The sequence below is a fragment of the Oncorhynchus nerka genome, linkage group LG3 (genome assembly GCF_034236695.1).
Source record: "Oncorhynchus nerka isolate Pitt River linkage group LG3, Oner_Uvic_2.0, whole genome shotgun sequence".
Lineage (NCBI taxonomy): Eukaryota > Metazoa > Chordata > Actinopteri > Salmoniformes > Salmonidae > Oncorhynchus > Oncorhynchus nerka.
The window spans coordinates 26,808,586-26,827,811 of record NC_088398.1 but is presented as its reverse complement, the minus strand read 5'-3'; the positions used below and the strand labels follow the sequence as shown (position 1 = coordinate 26,827,811).

The 19,226-nt window shown below is 43.7% G+C and overlaps 1 long non-coding RNA gene across 1 annotated transcript; it reads left to right on the top strand.

Moving 5' to 3' along the window:
• Positions 1–16,102: 16,102 nt before the first annotated feature.
• LOC115105795 (uncharacterized) lies at positions 16,103–17,822 on the top strand. The gene is made up of 2 exons (XR_003859921.2): positions 16,103–16,332; positions 16,792–17,822. It is a non-coding gene; the product is annotated as an uncharacterized LOC115105795 (long non-coding RNA).
• Positions 17,823–19,226: the final 1,404 nt, after the last annotated feature.

Below are 19,226 nucleotides of genomic sequence, written 5' to 3'. Positions count from 1 at the left end.
ACCCCCTGTGTCTGCATAGTCCTCTATGAGTCTCACTGGGCGTTTCCTAACCCGGCCAACCCCTGACCTGACAGGCCTAACAGAGTTATCATTACGTTTAGCCTGTTCACCTACAACCACCACTGGTGGGTCACTGTCTACAATCGGTGGATAGTCAAGGTCAAGGGTTCTGTGACTGTTGCTGGAGCTTGTGCTACCAGCGGCATCTTCAGAATGCCTTCTTCAGAGGTTTCGGACATTTCTTCTCCAAAGGTTAGCTCTGACATGCTTGTGCCACCAGTGGCACCCTCAGAATGTGATGAGTTCTGAGGGTCCCTCGCCAGTGGCCCATCTTCCAGCACATCTGGGGTTTCTTTTTCAGAATGCTCCGGCTATGCTTCCCCCGAGGTCTGTTCTGATACTAACACACTAGTCCTCTCACCAATGTCCATTTCTGGTATATCGTTCATGGATGAGTCCTCCATCTCCTCACTCGGATCCTCACGGTCTCCCGTATTAGGTGTCTCCAAGGCAGTGTCAGGGAGAGGCAAGAAGTTTACAGGCATTATCAGATTACGGTGGACCGTTTTCTCCTGGCCAGTCGACATCTTCTGTATCTTGAAGATGTGGATGTCACTTCTCCGTAACAATATAGAGGTTGTTCTCCCAACGATCCGCCAGCTTCCTCTTTCCACATTCACCCTTATTCACCAGCAGCACCCGATTACCGACCTCCACTGGAGCTCCTCTGATCTTCCTGTTGTAGAGGCCCGCATGCCTCTTCAGCTGTTTGGTTGCCGACACCTGTACCGTCTCCATGGCCTCCCTCAGGTTTCTCGCCAGGGACTTGATGTACTCGTCATAGTGTACAACCTCTGAGTCTTGTAGCACCGTAACAAACATCATGTTGACAGGCAGACGTGGGGTTCTCCCAAACATCAACTGGAAAAGGGTGTGGCCCCTGGATTCATGGACTGCAAAGTTGTAGGCGAAGGTCAACGACTTCAGCTTCTGGGGCCACCTATGCTTCACTCTTGTAGGTAAAGCCCTGATCATGTTTCCCAGCGTTCTATTGAACCTTTCGACTCCCCCGTTCCCCATCGGATGGTAGGGAGTGCAACTTCTGGACTCCTGCAGCACTCAACAACTCAGCAATCAACTTACTTTCAAAGTTGGCCCCTTGGTCAGAGTGGATACAACGAGGAAAACCATACACACAGAAGATGTTGTTCCACAGCTGAAGGGCCACTGCTTTAGCTGATTGGTTCGGACACAAGAAGGCATGGGCCATCTTAGTAAAATGATCAGTGACGACCAGAACATCCAAGGACTTGTTGTTGGAGTCTTCAGCAAACCAGAAGTCCACACACACCAACTCGACATACTCTCTCACATCGGACTCCTGACCATGCCAGAAGAACCTCTGTCTCATCAAGTACAACGTCCGGTGTTGCCCCTGATGACTGGCTTCATCGTGGACACCCTTCAAAACTGACGCCCTCATTGAGGTGGGTACTACATACTGGTACGTCTTCTTCTTTGACAGCGAACTTTTGGCAACGCGATATAGTACACCCATTTTCAGAGTGAGCTTCTCCCAGGTCTTCAGAATCCGCAGAGCCTCGAGTGGTTCATGGTCACATTCCCTCCTAAAAGGTCTACGGCCCCTGTCCACGTAGAAGACAACTCTGGCGAGTGCGTTATCCTGGCGCTGCTTTGATATCAGGTCGTCACGGGATAGCACTTTCACATCTGACATCTCAGATGGCACCAGTGACTGAGTGAGCTGAGGCAGTAGCAGCGCACAGTTCTGTAGACCAGCCTCCCATTGCGACCTCAGGACTGCCGACACCGCTTCCTTTGACAGAGAACCAGGAGAAGGATAGGAGGTAGTTTGGCAGTCCATGACAATTTCACTGGCATCTGCCTCAATTGACGGTGAGCAGCTTTCGAGGTCGAATGAGTGGTTCGACCAGCGGAACACATCTTGCACCTTCTCAGCATGTACTCCCGCAGCTTCTTCCAACAAAGGCCTTGTATGGAACCCTTGTGATGCGGTGGAGAGCGCTCAGCTGCACGAATGGCTGTCTACTGAGTGCATCGGCAATTACATTTTTGGGACCGGGGATGTACTTGATGTCAAACTCAAATGGAGCGAGTTTAGCAACCCATCTCTGTTCACAGGTGTCCAATTTGGGCTTAGACAGGATGTACGTTAATGGGTTGTTGTCTGTCCATACAGTAAAAGGCTGGCCCCTTAGCCAATGACTAAACTTCTCACCGACGGCCCAGCGTAAAGCAAAAAACTCTAACCTATGGGCAGGATACTTTGACTGTGCATAAGTAAGTGATTTACTATCGAATGCTAAGGGTCTGGCTGCAGACCCATCCTCTGGCACCTGGGAGAGGACAGCACCTAATCCATTACTAGATGCGTCTACAGACAGCAAGAAAGGTCTACTAAAATCAGGGTGGGCTAGCATGACCTGATCGAGGAGAGCTTGTTTCAACTGACTAAAGGCCTGTTTGCACTCACTAGTCCAGTCTGCTGCTGTAAGTTTCCTATGTATTCCTCTTTTCCTCTTGCCTTTCCATTGGCGTGGTGCCTTCGTCCCAGTTGTCAGCCCATGCAGCGGCTTAGCGATGGTGGAGCACCCCTCAATGAACTGCTGGTAATAGACTATCATTCCGAGAAAGGACCGAATCTTTCCCTGGGAGGGCACGTCCGTGTTATCCTCCATGAGATCCTTCTCTGTCATCCCTGCAATAGCCTTCACTTTTTCTGGGTCTGTGGCCACATCTCCGTCACTGATGACATGCCCCAAGAACCGCACTGACCTCTTCATGAAATGGCATTTCTTTGGAGACAATTTCATATTATGGGCTTTGAGACGCTCAAAAACGGACTCCAAGCGTTGCAATCCAAGTTCTTCAGTTGGGGCAAAAACCAGCACGTCGTCCAGGTAGCATAGAAGGCTAGAATAATTCTGATCCCCAAAAATGCTCAACATCATCCTCAAGAATGTAGCTGGGTTGTTGCATAGTCCTTGTGGGAGACGGTTATATTCATATAACCCAAAAGGAGAAGTGAAAGCTGTAAACTTCTTGTCGTCTTCGTGCACCTCCACATTGTAGTAGCCAGAGGTCAAATCCATTGTAGAGAAGAAGGCATTGCCACCCAGGGCCACTAGAGCATCAGCTTGGTGAGGTAGAGGGTGAGCGTCCTCTACGGTGCGAGCATTGAGCCATCGGAAGTCTGTACACAGTCTCAGATCACCAGACTTCTTCCAGACCAGCACGAGCGGGGAAGCATACTCACTGCATTTTCTGATTATCTCTCGCTCTTCCATCTCATCCAAGTCCTGCCTGAGCTTGTCATAATGGTTAGGGGAGAGCCTACGGTAAGGTAGCCTAGAAGGCTTAGTGTCACTGAGTCTGATGTGATGGACATATCCAGTAGCCTTCCCACAATCTAGTTTGTGCTGGGAGAAAATAGACTCATAGCGGGCTATTAGCTGAACTAGCCTGGCCTTACACTGTTGCGACAACTGAGTGGACTCAATGTCAATGTCGCCTAGCCCTAACTCGTGCAACATCTCACTTGTCACTCTGTGTGGTTTGACGGCACTGTCAACGGTCAAGCTATCTCCACTACCATTGTCAAAGTCTGGATTGTCATCCATTTTGTGTACCTGTTGCACCAGGGGGACCGGTTTGACAGTGGCCCCATTTATTTTAGTCAGTGTCAAAGTCCTCTAATGCCATGCAAGGAAAAATGCCCGCTATCTTGGCATTGCGTCTCACTGTTACTGGCTTTGGTGAGGGATTGATAACTTTGACAGGGACCCAGCCATCGCTCCACAATGTCGCTACTGTCCTCCCCACTAGAATGTTTTTCGGTCTTGTGCGTGCCTTCGTAGGCTCAATAACGACAGCACTGCCCGCGGATACATTTTGAGGCATACACAACCGGCCCCAGACTAAATGTTCCTGCATGGGCTCCAATGTGACAGCCCGCTTCAGCCTTACCGTGCCCACTCTTTCTGGCACTTCGGTTCCTTTCCATCTCTCTACATTAGCCAGCAGACGGAACAGTTTGTCATCTCCATTGTGTTCGGATGATGACATCTTCTCCCAGAAGTCACCGTTCGTCTTCAGCTCCCTGATGAGGTGTTTTATCACATTGCTGCCTAGGATGAGCTCGTCACGTTGGCCTTCCACTACTAGAACAGGGACAGAGACACTGCTGCCAAACACAGACAGATTCAATTCACACACACCTACAGGCTTGGTCTTCAACCCCCCGCAGCCAACCAACACCACTTCAGTCAGACTGAGGGAGCCACTCTTGAGCACACCTGCTTTGCATGCCATAGAACCACTGTCAATCATAGAGCTCACCTCTATAATATCCCCCAGTAACACACTAGTATAGAAGAGTTCCTCATTGTGGAGCACTCTCTGTATATCTTGATTTCATCACAAACATTTGAATATATTGACTCTAAATCTACACCACTATCTGATTGGGGCACCTCACAAGGCCCAGCACTTCCCCCCACCCCGTGCGGGCCAGCTAGTTCTCCTGCCGCTTTTGTCGTGTTGCTGTTTGATGGAGCGATGGGAGTTACCGATGAAGTTCGAGGACATTCTTGACGTGTGTGCCCAGCTGCATAACAGAGGAAGCAGAGGTGGTGTGGATAACAATGATCCATTGTGTTGTGATTCGCATCCCCACACACTTTGCATTGCAAAGACGGGTTCTCCCTTCTCCTGGGCCTCCTCTGGAAACGGTTATCATAGCCGCCTACAGGTTGCTGTGGCCTCTGCTCCAAGACCCGTTCAAGCATGCCCATCACACAATCCAATGCCTCGGATGAGCCATGTGTGGGCTACTGCAAGGGGTGTGGGCAGTTTGCAACAGCTGACACTGGCCTACTTACTTCCTGCGTCAGTGTGGTGACCAGTGGGGCCAGCCGCAAGGGATGTGGAGCCTTGCACTTCCTCTGGTACTCCTCCAGCCTGCCATGGACCTCCACAGCAGTCCACTCATGCAATGGTTTGCACATGAATATCAATGACAGCTCTGGGTTCGGACAGTGCTTGATGAACATGACAGTCAGAACACGTGATGGATTGTCTAGCTCCTTGTTCTGCCTCTTCAAACAGTCCTCTGCCACCTCTATGGCCCTGTTTAGTCTGATCCAGTAATCAAATGGAGTCCCCCCTTCCATTGGCAAAGTAGAATAAACATCAGCTAGGGGCATGTCAGAGTTGATTGTGTCGCTAAAGTGATGCTTCAGAATGTCAAAAACCGGTCTAGGGCCCTGGCTTAAGTCAACTGGGTTACTGCGTAGGCTTACTCTTACCAAGTCACGTGCCCGACCTGACAGCTTACCCAAAATTTCATCTGAACTCTCCTGCCCACCATAGCCCTTGTTCCGCATGTACATTAACATGGTCTCCTCCCACTCATGCACTGTGCATTCCTCTTAACCATCCCCCCTGAAAAACACTGGTTCCCTGACATCATTTTTCACCACTACATTTAGACTAGAGCTGGTCCCAGCCTTGGTACCACCAACATAATCAACCTTCTGTCCCACCCCATCTCCCATAGCCTTTGATTCCAAACAAGAGGCAATATTTTCACCTATGGAGTACCCTAATCTGCTTAACAATGCCCGCCAGGAAATCCAGACACATCCTCCTTCCTAGGACTAGGTAAAACAGGTTTGAATGCACTGAGTTGAGGTAGCTCTAAATCATGTGGAAAGCGCACACTTGCCTGTGTCGTTGGCCTAGCCAGAGGTGTGGAAGTAAATGGATAAATTGGTGCCCCCCTACCCACTGGCGGTGAAGGGTTAGACATGAGAACTCCCCTACCCCTCCCAAAACTTTGCATTTAAAAAATATATTTTTTTATTTTTAATGTAAAAAATCACAATTAATATGAACACTTCTATAAAATCAGCTTGAACATAATGCACTCAAAATAAAAGTTCAGTAGTAGTTGTCTAACAAGACCAAGAATCAACACAGAAAAGTAACAAGAAACGCCTTAATAAATAGTTGTCGCCACCGTGTGGTAGAAAATGGCGACGCCCTCACATTAATGGGCTTCGGAAGGTTACTAGCGTAACAGCACAATTACATCACTAAATAATCATAGCATCACCACATACAAGTAATAAACAGTACATTATATTTACCCCACTCACTCATGCTATCAGGAGCTCCCTGAGAATTCCACTTGTGCAGAATGCGAAACCTAGGCCTCTGGTGTGCATGAGCAACCAGAGTACTTCTTGAAGCCGGGTCTCGGATCCCTCCACGTGACGTCCGGCGAAGACGAGTCACGGCACCAGTGTAACAGATGTAAATCGTACTCTCCTTGTGTTGTGTTTTGTCCAAATAAATCACATCAGCCAGTGGTCCCAGTTGCGCATCATTTATTTCTGTTGCTGTTGTTAAATGGGAAACAGCACATTAGTTGTGCAGGGCTTACCGATATTGATGGCTGTCGATGGCAAAATCTGTAGCATGAAGACAATTGTGTTAGCAGTGGGCTTATGTGACCATTACATCGGTGTATGCTAGCTAACACACGTATTTACAGCAATCATATGCCAAAGCACATCCCAGAAAGCCCCTCAATCCCTAAAAGGTACCATATACCCACACATGTATAAATCAGTAACCTACAGCAAACTTGTACACATTGTAAAATATAAAACAGTATTCAGAACGTGACCTACCCCTTGCATCACATTTTCATACTGGGAAGACCTGATGTTCGCGATCTCACCCTATCTGCAAGCGGGGCCAATCACAACACACCTTATTGTCATCAGAGTTGAACCAACCAATAATAATGCTTGAATATTAAATACACATTTCTTTAGAGGCAAGTGGAAACATAACCAACCCTGTTACATATAGCCTCCTGCTGCTCTGCTGACCACGCCATGCCAGCCAGGATGCCTGCATGCCCCAGGTGCACTTATTTTTAAAACTTCTTTGGGATGTCCCTTCCACGGGACGGTTGAGCTAACGCAGGCTAATGCGATTAGCATTAACAAGAACATTTCCCAGGACATAGACATATCTGATATTGGCAGAAAGCTTAAATTATTGTTAATCTAACTGCACTGTCCAATTTACAGTAGCCATTACAGCGAATGAATACCATTCTATTGTTTGAGGAGAGTGCACAATTTTGAACATGAAAAGTTATTAATAAACAAATTAGGCACATTTGGGTAGTCTTGATACAACATTTTAAACGGAAATACAATGATTCATTGGATCAGTCTAAAACGTTGCACATACACTGCTGTCACCTAGTGGCTAAAATCTAAATTGTACCTAGGCTGGAATAATACATTATGGCCTTTCTCTTGCATTTCAAAGCTGGTTAAACATTTTTACAAAAGAATGGTTGTTTTTTTCATTGTATTATCTTTAACCAAATCTAATGTGTTATATTCTCCTACATTCCTTTCACATTTCCACAAACTGTGAAAAAGTGTTTCCTTTCAAATGGTACCAAGAATATGTATATCCTTGCTTCATGGCCTGAGCTACAGGCAGTTAAGATTTGGGTATGTCATTTTTGCAGTTTATTTTTTATTTTTAAAGGGGCGGATCATTAAGAGGTCCGGTACAGACAGGGTGACAGGGAGGGTAGCTGATGTTCTGCCTCAGGTTCAAGGAGACATGCCGTCCCTCTGATCCTGCCCCGGAGATGGTTCCTTGGCCACTGAAGATCCTTGTTTGTGCGCTCTCGGGACAGAGGGTTGTCTTCAACTGGGTACAGGTCCTCCACTGACTGCACCTGGTTGGGCACGGCTGGCTTCCTCAACTCGCATTCCACATCCGTAAGCCCGATATTGTGAACCACCAAAATAGGCTGCATGACTAGGGCTGTTGCGGTGACCATATTACCGCCACACCGGCAGTCACGAGACATGAAGCAGTCAAATTCCACGTGACCGTTTAGTCATGGTAATTAGGATTCTCCAAGCTCTGATGTTGCTGATGGTCATTAGTAGCCTACCAAACTTGCTAACTGCCTGGTACTCTGCACTCTATTGTCCCTGTAATCACTTTGACATCAATGCAAATGAATCAAAAATCTAATCAAACTCTTCATGAGAGCCCATGAGCTCATGTTGTGCAACATTTCTATAGGCTATGCAATTGTGTGAGAAAACAGAGTGATGGCCTCTATTAAAAAGAGGAGGATCCCATCAGCGTTACATAGACTAGGCCTACTATATTAATTTCTCAACTTTCCTAATATTAAGCACATTGCTTATTTTACAACAGGAATATAGCCTACCTGGCTGGCATGGAAATTAACCATGAGAATAGTGTCCTCTATTCGCTATTTAAGTGCATAGATAGGTATTTTTTCCCGCTGACCCTGTTTCAAGACAGGTGCATGATAATGGTCCATTCTAACTAATTTCACACATATTCGTCAGCCAACAACATGAGTAGGCCTAACGAACAGCAGAAGCACTAGCCTATGTCAATCTACTATCCACCATAGTACAAAAGCTGACCTATTCTATTCTATGCAATAAATAAATATTCAAAACACAGTCTGGGATGCGATAGATCCCAAATTAATACAAACGCTAGCATCAAAAAAACGTTTTTACGTAATGTAGTTGACGCAACAGATCAGAACGTTTAGCTTTAAATGTTGATAAACTATTACACGGAGCCCAAACCGGCTGCAAGCGTGTGCCATCATGCGCCATCGTGCATAAATTTATTTTGTCCCCCCACACCAAACACGATCACGACACGCAGGTTAAAATATCAAAACAAACTCTGAACCAATTCTATTAATATGGGGACAGGTCGAAAAGCATTAAACATTTATGGCAATTTAGTTAGCTAGCTTGCAATTGCTAGCTAATTTGTCCTGGGATATAAACATTGAGTTGTTATTTTACCTGAAATGCACCAGGTCCTCTACTCCACCAATTAATCCACGCATAAAACGGTCAACCAAATCGTTTATAGTCATCTCTCCTCCTCCCAGGCCTTTTCTTCTTTTGACTTTATATTGCGATTGGCAACTTTCATAAATTACGTGCATTACAGTCACTGACCTATTTCGTCTTTCAGTCACCCACGTGGGTACAACCAATGAGGAGATGGCACGTGGGTACCTGCTTCTATAAACCAATGAGGAGATGAGAGAGGTAGGACTTGCAGCGCGATCTGCTGTCAGAAATTGAACTGACTTCTATTTTAGCCCTTGGCAATGCAGGCGCTCGTTGGTGCGCATGAGCAGTGTGGGTGCAATAATTGAATAATATAGATTTCTAAATGTATTTTGCAATGCTCACACGAGACGCAAATGGTGTAGTCAACCCGTTAGGCTATTTCTTCACATTATCAACGCAGCAATACGCACATGGCAGTAGGCTATAAGCACGAATGTTCCATTAGCGGGAAAACACCATTATCAAAGGTGACCACAAATGCGATTATGCATGTAATGCTTTTATTATAAAAGGTGCATTTTTTATGGTGAAAATGATCTTCCCCAAACTTGAAACTCACACGTTGTGTATGTATGCCAGTTAGACTCTAAACCCCTTGTAAAGCGGATTAATGTGCTTCATTTTAAGAAATGATTTGGCCACTTTAGCTGTGATACAAACTTTATTAAAACATATAGGCCTTTGGGCTAGGCTACATGAGGTGTGATACTAACCTTATTAAAACATATAGGCCTTTGGGCTAGGCTACATGAGGTGTGATACTAACTTTATTAAAACATATAGGCCTTTGGGCTAGGCTACATGAGGTGTGATACTAACCTTATTAAAACATATAGGCCTTCGGGCTAGACTACATGAGGTGTGATACTAACCTTATTAAAACATATAGGCCTTTGGGCTAGGCTACATGAGGTGTGATACTAACCTTATTAAAACATATAGGCCTTTGTGCTAGGCTACATGAGGTGTGATACTAACCTTATTAAAACATATAGGCCTTTGGGCTAGGCTACATGAGGTGTGATACTAACCTTATTAAAACATATAGGCCTTTGGGCTAGGCTACATGAGGTGTGATACTAACCTTATTAAAACATATAGGCCTTTGGGCTAGGCTACATGAGGTGTGATACTAACCTTATTAAAACATATAGGCCTTTGGGCTAGGCTACATGAGGTGTGATACTAACTTTAATAAAACATATAGGCCTTTGGGCTAGGCTACATTAGGTGTGATACTAACTTTATTAAAACATATAGACCTTTGGGCTAGGCTACATGAGGTGTGTGACTATGATTCGAAAAAGTCGCAAAGAAAAGGCATATTTTATTGCCTTATGCTGGGCATCATTCACAAATGATAGGCTAATATTGTCACCCATCAGACTTAATCATGTCTTTACATATACTAAATAATATATGTGTGAAATTTGTTTTGATTCAGAATGAACTAATATCATGCACCTGTCTCGAAACAGGGGCAGCGGAAAAAATACATCTATGCACTTAAATAGCGAATGTAGGACGCTTTTCTCGTGGTTCATTTTCATGCCTGCCAGGTAGGCTATAATCCTGTTGTAAAGATAAGCAATATGCTTAACATTAGAAAAGTTGAGGAATAAATATAGTAAGCCTAGCCTATAGAAAACTGATGGGATCGTATTATTTGTACTAAGTTTTCCCTCACTATAGCTGCACTTCTCCACATGGGCAGACTTATAGTAGTCTTCTCCCCTTTGAATGCTCACGCTCATCCTTGAAAAATAACATAAGGTCTGAAATAGACACCGAAGTCGACATACTGTACAAACAGTAATCTAGGCTATTTTTTGATCTACCGCTCTGCTAACTAGCTAGCTAAAGTGTAGTCAGTTGCTAGATAAGACAGAGAAAGGGGACGTAAGAAGTTCATGGATTGGACACAGAAGGTCTCTGATCAGATCGCGCTGGTGAACGGTAGCTGATAGTGTCAGCTAGAGATGATATTTAGGAGCTACCAGCAGGAATTTGTGGTCTTGCTGAGGTCTTCTCTATTGCTAATTACCATTTCAATATTTTGTAAATTGAGGCAAATATATTGATAAAGCTCACCTTGTCCGAGAGAGAATTACAAGCCTACACGAAACACAGACCTTATATGAAGTAGTGCTAAAGTAGATGCAAAAATGAATGGTGAAAAAACAATTTGAACCATTACCGGATTAATGGCTAGGTCTTATGGGTATTATGATGTGTCCACAGTGCTGGACTATCGGCCATATACCACATCCCGTCAGACCTTATTGGTTAATTAAACCATGGCATTGTTGAATAATTGTCACGTTCTGACCATAGTTCTGTTATTTTATTCTTTGTTTTAGTATGGTCAGGGCGTGAGTTGGGGTGGGCAGTCTATGTTTGTTTTTCTATGTTGGTTTTTGTGTTTGGCCTAGTATGGTTCTCAATCAGAGGCAGGTGTCGTTAGTTGTCTCTGATTGAGAATCATACTTAGGTAGCCTTTTTCCACCTGGGTTTGGTGTGTGTTTATTTTCTGTCTTTGTGTTACGTGTGTGTGCATTTTAGGTAGTGGTGGATTTTCTTTTCTTTAACTTGGCACCCTGTGGTTTTTGGGTTGTCTCGTTGTGTGTCCCGCGCCCTGTATTTGTTGGGCTTATTATTTTGCTGTGCCTGAGTAAAGCACTTAACCTCAGTGGAACTCTCTCTGCGTCTGATTCCTGCACCCACCTAGTCCCGAGTGACAATAGTTTCTGATTGGCTTGAAGGTCATTCTAGAGTGTGCATTATTTAAGTGATAATGCCCAAAAAGACCATGTTTGGAGGATATGATGGCACGGGTGTTGTTAGGCCCGAGACGAAGTCCAAACACCGGCTTCGAGAGCATTATCACTTTTATACAATGGTTTACCAACATATTCAAATAATGATTTACATATTTTCATTAAAAATGTTATTTTGATCAATTTAGTCATACTATTTCCTCCTTCCACAAGATATAGTCCAGACACAAATCTAGGGTTGCTACCCAAACCGGCTGGTCGTTCGTTCTATCGGTTTGGTTGCCAGAGACATGACCCAGTCGTTCAGTCTTTTTCTTCTGTATCTATGGACGCGACCCAGTCTGTTACACCCTGATCTGTTTCACCTGTGTTTGTGATTGTCTCCACCCCCCTCTAGGTGTTGCCCATCTTCCCCATTATCCCCTGTGTATTTATATGTGTGTTCTCTGTTTGTCTGTTGCCAGTTTGTCTTGTTTGTCAACCAGCGTTTTTGTTCTCAGCTTCTGCTTTCCTAGTCGCTCTTTTTCTCACCCTTCTGGTTTTGACCCTTGCCTGTCCTGACTCTGAGCCTGCCTGCCTGCCCCTGAGCCTGCTGACATGTACCTTTGCCCCTCCTCTAGATTATTGACCTCTGTCTACCCTGACCCTGCCTGCCGTCCATGTACCGTTGCCAAACCTCTGGTTTACTGACCCCTGCCTGCCTTGACCTGTCCATTGCCTGCCCGTTGGATCATTAAACCATTGTTAATTCGACGTGTCTGCATCTGGGTCTTACCTTTATACCTGATACAGTCGTTCGTTCTAAATGTTCCATTACCATACTGGCTGGCAACATTCTAATCCCTTGCTTGCTAGCCAGCCAACTACGGCTAATGTACAGTCACATCAAAAAGTGCAGCCAGCATAGCAGCATAGTAGCTGCATTTGCGTTTGTTTAAGTTGTTTCTAGTGACATTTATTTGGGTACATCCATAACGATCTCGCCTGGCATAGAAAATGTGTTCTCTCATCAGAACACTGTTGTTCAGAGGAGCTAGCCAACAACACAACTCACACAATCACTTCAAACTGAATCTGGAAAGACAGCAAACTAAATCAAATAAAATTGTATTTGTCACATGCGCTGAATACAACAGGTGTATTACTTACTTACTTACAACAGGTGCTATGAAATGCTTACTTACAAGCCCTTAACCAACAATGCAGTTTTGGGAAAATAGAGTTAAGAACATATTTACTAAATAAAGTAAAGTAAAAAAAAAAAAGTAACACAATAAAATAACTATAATGGGGCTATATATAGGGGGTATCGGTTAGTTGAGGTAATTAAGGTAATTTGTACATCGGGGGACAATGAAAATAGTCCGGGTGGCCATTTGATTAAATGTACAGAAGTCTTAAGACTTGGGGGTAGAAGCTGTTAAGGAGCCTTTTGGACCTAGACTTGGCGCTCCGGTACTGCTTTCCGTAGCAGAAATATCACTTGGGTGACTGGAGTCTTTGACAATATTTTGGGCCTTCCTCTAACACTGCCTAGTATAGAGGTCCTGTATGGCAGGAAGCTTGGCCCCAGTGATGTACTGGGCCGTACGCACTACCCACTGTAGCGCCTTATGGTCGGATGCCGAGCAGTTGCCATACCAGGCGGTGATGCAACTGTTCAGGATGCTCTCGGATAGCGCAGCTGTAGAACTTTTTGAGAATCTGGGGACCCATTCCAAATCTTTTCAGTCTCCTTGGGGGAAACTAGCTGCGCTTCGTTTCCTGCCTGTCTGTCTCATCACGACTCACGACATGTTCATTACTATGGGACAGCTGGAGATCGAATTTGAACATTGAGACAATGTTGCAAATGTTGGAGAGACAGACAGCAAGGTTTAGACAAATCTCCACTGTTGAAAACTAAATGTTAGACTAACAGAGAGATAATGTCTAGATGCTTTTTATTGTGGAGATCAAGTTTATAAATTGCCTGGCTGGGCTGAGGAGACAGTGGATTGCTCAGTCAGATGGAACAGAGTAAATAGGCATTTTAACGTCATAGATTGCCCCAGTGGTAATTTGTGGAATAGACACTGGCTGGAATAGCTTTTAACCAATCAACATTCAGGATTAGACCCACTCGTTGTCTAATTAAGAGATAATGCAAGGAGGAGATATAGTATATGGCCAATATACCACGGCTAAGGGCTGTTCTCATACACAAGGCAGACCTGCCAATCCTGTCCAATTTTTCAGAGTACCATATAGGCGCGGCAAATTGGAGATTCAACTCGCAAATCTAGTGCAAAGGCATTTTAGAAGCATTGCCTCTATAGCTAATAGCGGACACTCATTCATTATTCGTCTTCTAAACTCCAGACTCCATTTAATGCCAATATGTTTATATTTATTTTTGATTATACTTTTTGTGACTGGATCATAATTACAGTTACAGTTTTTCAGGTTGCGTGATCCTCGTAATGTTACGTGGAAAATACAACTAATGGCACGCAGAATGAAATGTATATCACACTCGCACAAATGCGACCAGTTATTTTTCGTATTTGCATTTCATTTATTTCACTAGCAAATGCGAGTGAACTGCTGGCATTTTAGAGACCACTAAATGACAATCTTATGTTCGCTAACGTTAGCTTGAAACAATTCGTGTTTACCTTTCCAGTCGGCAAACTCAGCATCACAACAGGAGGGGCAGACACTGGGTAGCTACGTGGAATAATGATGTATTAATCTCCATGTCCGTTGACACAAACTCCGTACATGTCTCTGTGTTGTATCTCGATAATTGTGATGTTAGATTTACTCAGTGGATTTATTTTTCATAAAAATGTGCAACAAAAAAAACAGATCCTATTCATTTCTGCGTACTTTTAACTCGGTTATCATACAAGCGTACATGGACAGATAATTGCGTAATCGGTACGCAAAATGCGAGCATATCTGCATGTTGGTTAGGCGACGCAACGCGGAGTGCCTGGACACAGCCCTTAGCCGTGGTATATTGGCCATATGTCACAAACCCCCGAAGTGCCTTATTGCTACTATAAACTGGTTACCAACGTAATTAGAGCAGTAAAAATAAATGTTTTGTCATACCCGTGCTATACGGTCTTATATACGGCTGTCAGCCAATCAGCATTCAGGGCTCGACCCACCCAGTTTATAATTCATTATAATGCACTGTATATTTGCATGGTAAAATTCAATGTCTATTCATAGATTGCACCTCGGTCACGTCATGCCATTGTTATGAACGTTCTCAAGCCGCCCTCTACCGGCGGCGCGATAGTGATGCCCTAAAGTGGTGATAAACCCAGTCATTCTGGACGGAGGCTAATTACACTTTTGTGCCTGGAAACACTATGACATTGCTAAAGTAGTCAAATATTTAGTTTTAAAAAATAGCTAGCAATGCTAACGTTAGCTAGCTAAAATCCGGTGGCCTCCCCTCAATTTTAGCTAACGTTTTACTGCATCTAAAGTCAATCTGGATACATCAAAACGATGACAAAAGGTTTTCCTACTAATTGAATGTCATTGTATATCCAAGCCACTGTAATGCACTTTTGATTAAATCTTCAACGCTCATTGACGATGCATTGCGTAGAATGCTCAGTCGGGCATCAGTCCAAAACACTATTTTGACGAAACATGCAACCCATGATATTAATGCAGCGCACATTGGAAGGGGGCTTTGCCTGCTATACTTACATAGACACTGAACTGAAAACACAATGAAATCTTATGACACAGACCAACCTGGTGGTAGTGACTGGGAAGCAGGTATCAAATGATTTAGAGCGGGTGTGTTTGATTTGGCAATTTAACCAATCTACACTCTTATATTAATCTCCTGTTATGTATTATTATATATATTTTTTGTAACCTTTATTTAACTAGGCAAATCAGTTAAGAACACATTCTTATTTACAATAGCGGCCTACCCCGGCCAAACTCTAACCCGGACGATGCTGGGTCAATTGTGCGCTGCCTATGGGACTCCCAACCACAGACAGTTGGTATACAGCCTGGACCCCAACCAGGATCTGTCGTGACGCCCTTAGCACTGAGATGAAGACCATTAGACCATAGATTATAGGTTTTCTCAAAATATTTCACATATATAGTTATAAACTGTTATAGTTATTAAATAGTTTTGTCTTTCTCATTTTATTATGGATGCATAAATTATTACTCAATCCAATTTCAATTTAATAATCCAATTTTCATATCTTATTTCAGTTTATCCCATTTCAGAGCGCTCGACTGGACTTTTATTTAGAAAATCGTGAGAGAAAAACACGTGACCGGATGTAAGAACCACACACTGCTTTGTTTACGTTACTGGGGGGTACCTACTCGACTAGCATTCCTCAAAATGTCAAAAATAGATTTGCTGAGATTGTTTCTCAACGAACGATTGACAGCTGCTGCTGATGAGATATTTGGGACAATTGAAAAGACGATTGTAGAGTACCAGGAAGAAGTGTCCCGCACGAAAGAGGAGAACAACCGTCTACGGAGGATGCTAAGGTTACAAAAAACAGGTTTGGGACATTTTAAAACGCATATGGGCACTAGCTAGCTAACTAGCTTCTACTGCTTTGATATTACTGCATCTAGCTAGTACTGATTAATGTGAAGCTCATCAATATTTGCCCTTCTGACTCAAATTGCATTGCCAGCATAGCTCCTTGGATTCTCGAGAGCTAATTCTATAGCTACCTACCTGCATTCTACACGTTTTGTCAGACCCCAAAAAGATGCAGGTTTGCCTGGCCTGCTCACTATGCTGTAGGTTTTACAAAGTAAGAATCAAAAGACAATCTTGTGCATCGGGTGGGAGGAAGCATAAGCTATGAGTGGCAGGTGTTCGAATCCCGGCTGTTTGAATCCAGACTCGGCGTGTCGGCGTGTCTTTGTTTTCTACTTATTACTACATACATTTATTGCTTTCATCATGTCATTTGATATTTTTTCTATATTTTTTATCCATTCTCCCTCAGACTCCCAGCCGCTGACTGTCTCTGACGAGGATCTTCCCCCTGAGCAGCAGCACTGTGAGCAGGAGTGGAGCCCAAGTCTGGAACAAGATGGTCCAGAGGCCACACAGATTAAAAAGGAGCAGGAGGAACTCCGGACCAGTCGGAGGGAAGAGCAACTTCAATGGCTAGAGTCTGGTACCAAAGACTTCACATTCAGTCCTGCCTGTTTGAAAAGTAACTATGATCCGATTCAGGACCCAACTCATTCATCACATCTTCACCAAGTACAAAGTGAGGAAAGCAGAGAGAACCCAACTCATTCATCACCTCTTGACCAAATACAAAGTGAGACAAACAGTGAGAACCCAAGTCAGTCCTCATACCTTCACCAAATAGAAAGTGAGGAAGACGGAGAGAACCCGGCAGCTCAGTCCTCATATCTTTACCAAATACAAAGTCAGGAAAACCGAGAGAAACCATGGCAATGCCGTGTTTGTGACAAATGTTTCAACAATATTCATCATCTGAAAGCGCATGTAAGGAGTCACACAGGGGAGAGACCGTATAAGTGTCCTATATGTAGAAAATGCTTTATGACAACAAGCGCATTGAATAGACATCAGACAATTCACACTGATGGAAAGCCGTTTAGGTGTAATTATTGCGGCAAATCCTTCAAATGGATGAACTCCCTTGGAAGGCACATAAGGATTACCCACGAGAGGGAGAATATATGACATTACCTGGTGTGGGGAAAGGGCAATAGTTGTTCTGAAAAAGTTACATCCGGATGCTTTTTATATACTACTGCCATATAATATTATAATATGCCATATGCTATTGCCATATAATTACACTATAACAAAAGTGAACACTATGTTATAGTTAATTATAGGATATCTATGGCTATTGTGTGTGTGTGTGTGTTTTGACATGTTTGTAACCACTTTCCCAGGCACTACAGATGGAAATATACATAAGTCTTGATCAATGTGCATTATCTTTGTCAAATAAATCAAATAAGGTGTATCTTACACCTATCTGTGCATAAATATTATTTTTGTCTTGTTCATATGGTGTAATGTCACATCTGTTTTGATTTGTGTTTTGTCCTTTTTCTTCAGTGATCACAAGAGCCAAAACATTTTCCATATGCCTACATTACTGTCATTTTTTTTTTACCTCAGTGATCTTTCTGTGCACAATTGGAGGCAAAAAATAATAATTTAACACACCAAATCTGTTGCCAATAGTCTTATCCCTATTCCTCGCGCTAGCTTGCGACTCTACGTCTTACAGGAACGGGCTCACCGGCCAAGCACACGCACTGTCGTGGATGCGAGGTCCGATCCCTTCTGACACCAATGTAATGAAACAGCAGGGAGCAGGTCTCGAACCATCGACCTTCTAGCCCGAGGTCCGGCGCGCTATCGACTGTGCCGCAAAAGCGTGCTCATGCGGCAGAGTCGATTTCCGCGCTTATAAACCCAGGGTCGTTACAATACTATAATAGATTTGAATAAAAACAACATGTTTCATCCCCATTATGTATTTATCCGAGTTATTTACTTCATAATAAGCCAGATTCGAGTAACCTTTGTGGTGCTGAAGCTTGAATCAGCAGCCGTGGCACAATCAATCGAAAATGGACAGCTCATGGTGCTGAAAGTAGGCGCATTCCAGTAATTCATTTCAACCGTCTTCATTTTAGTTAGACTTTACTAACAACCAGAGGGCTTTGTGTTGGAACCTATTTCTTCATTTTTAAGAAATAAGAGGTAGGCCTACCTGTTTGACAGAAATTGGACTGGGCTGCTATATCCATAGTTTTGTAGGCCAATTCCTCCTTCGAATTGGGGGGTAATGAGAGGGTATGCCATAGGTCTACTTTTATTTAATTTTTTAGAAAATGCCAAAACGCGCAGGGCTACCCATTGTTAGCTTAAGATTTTGAAGAAAATAAAACAGATCCGATTATTTAAAGTGACGCTATAAACAAGCTGTAAAATACCCTGGAAAGACGTGATTCCGATGCTTATGCGATATCATTGTTTCGTTTCTTTGCCATTGAGGCTGAGATAAAACATTCTATAGCCTATGAGACTGATCAGGAAGTAATCGAATTCTGTCACTATGAATTGATTAAGCTATTCACTTTCTGTACAATATAACATTGGGTCAAGCCATGGAAGAAGAGTAGCCAGCAGTTAAAGCCTACATTTGTCCGCGTCGGTTGGCCTACTCGTTCTAAGGGTGGAAAGGTAGGCCCGACTTTTACCACGCTCAGTTTCCTAACGACGTCTCATATTTAATTATTTGCAAATAGGGACAGTTTCGTTGCAAAAAAGACACACTGATTTGGCATTGGAGAAATGTGATAAAATGAACACAAGGGCCTATCTCTCTGTCCATTCTTAGCCTGTAATGTCGGTAGTTTGTGTGGTATTAACAAATAT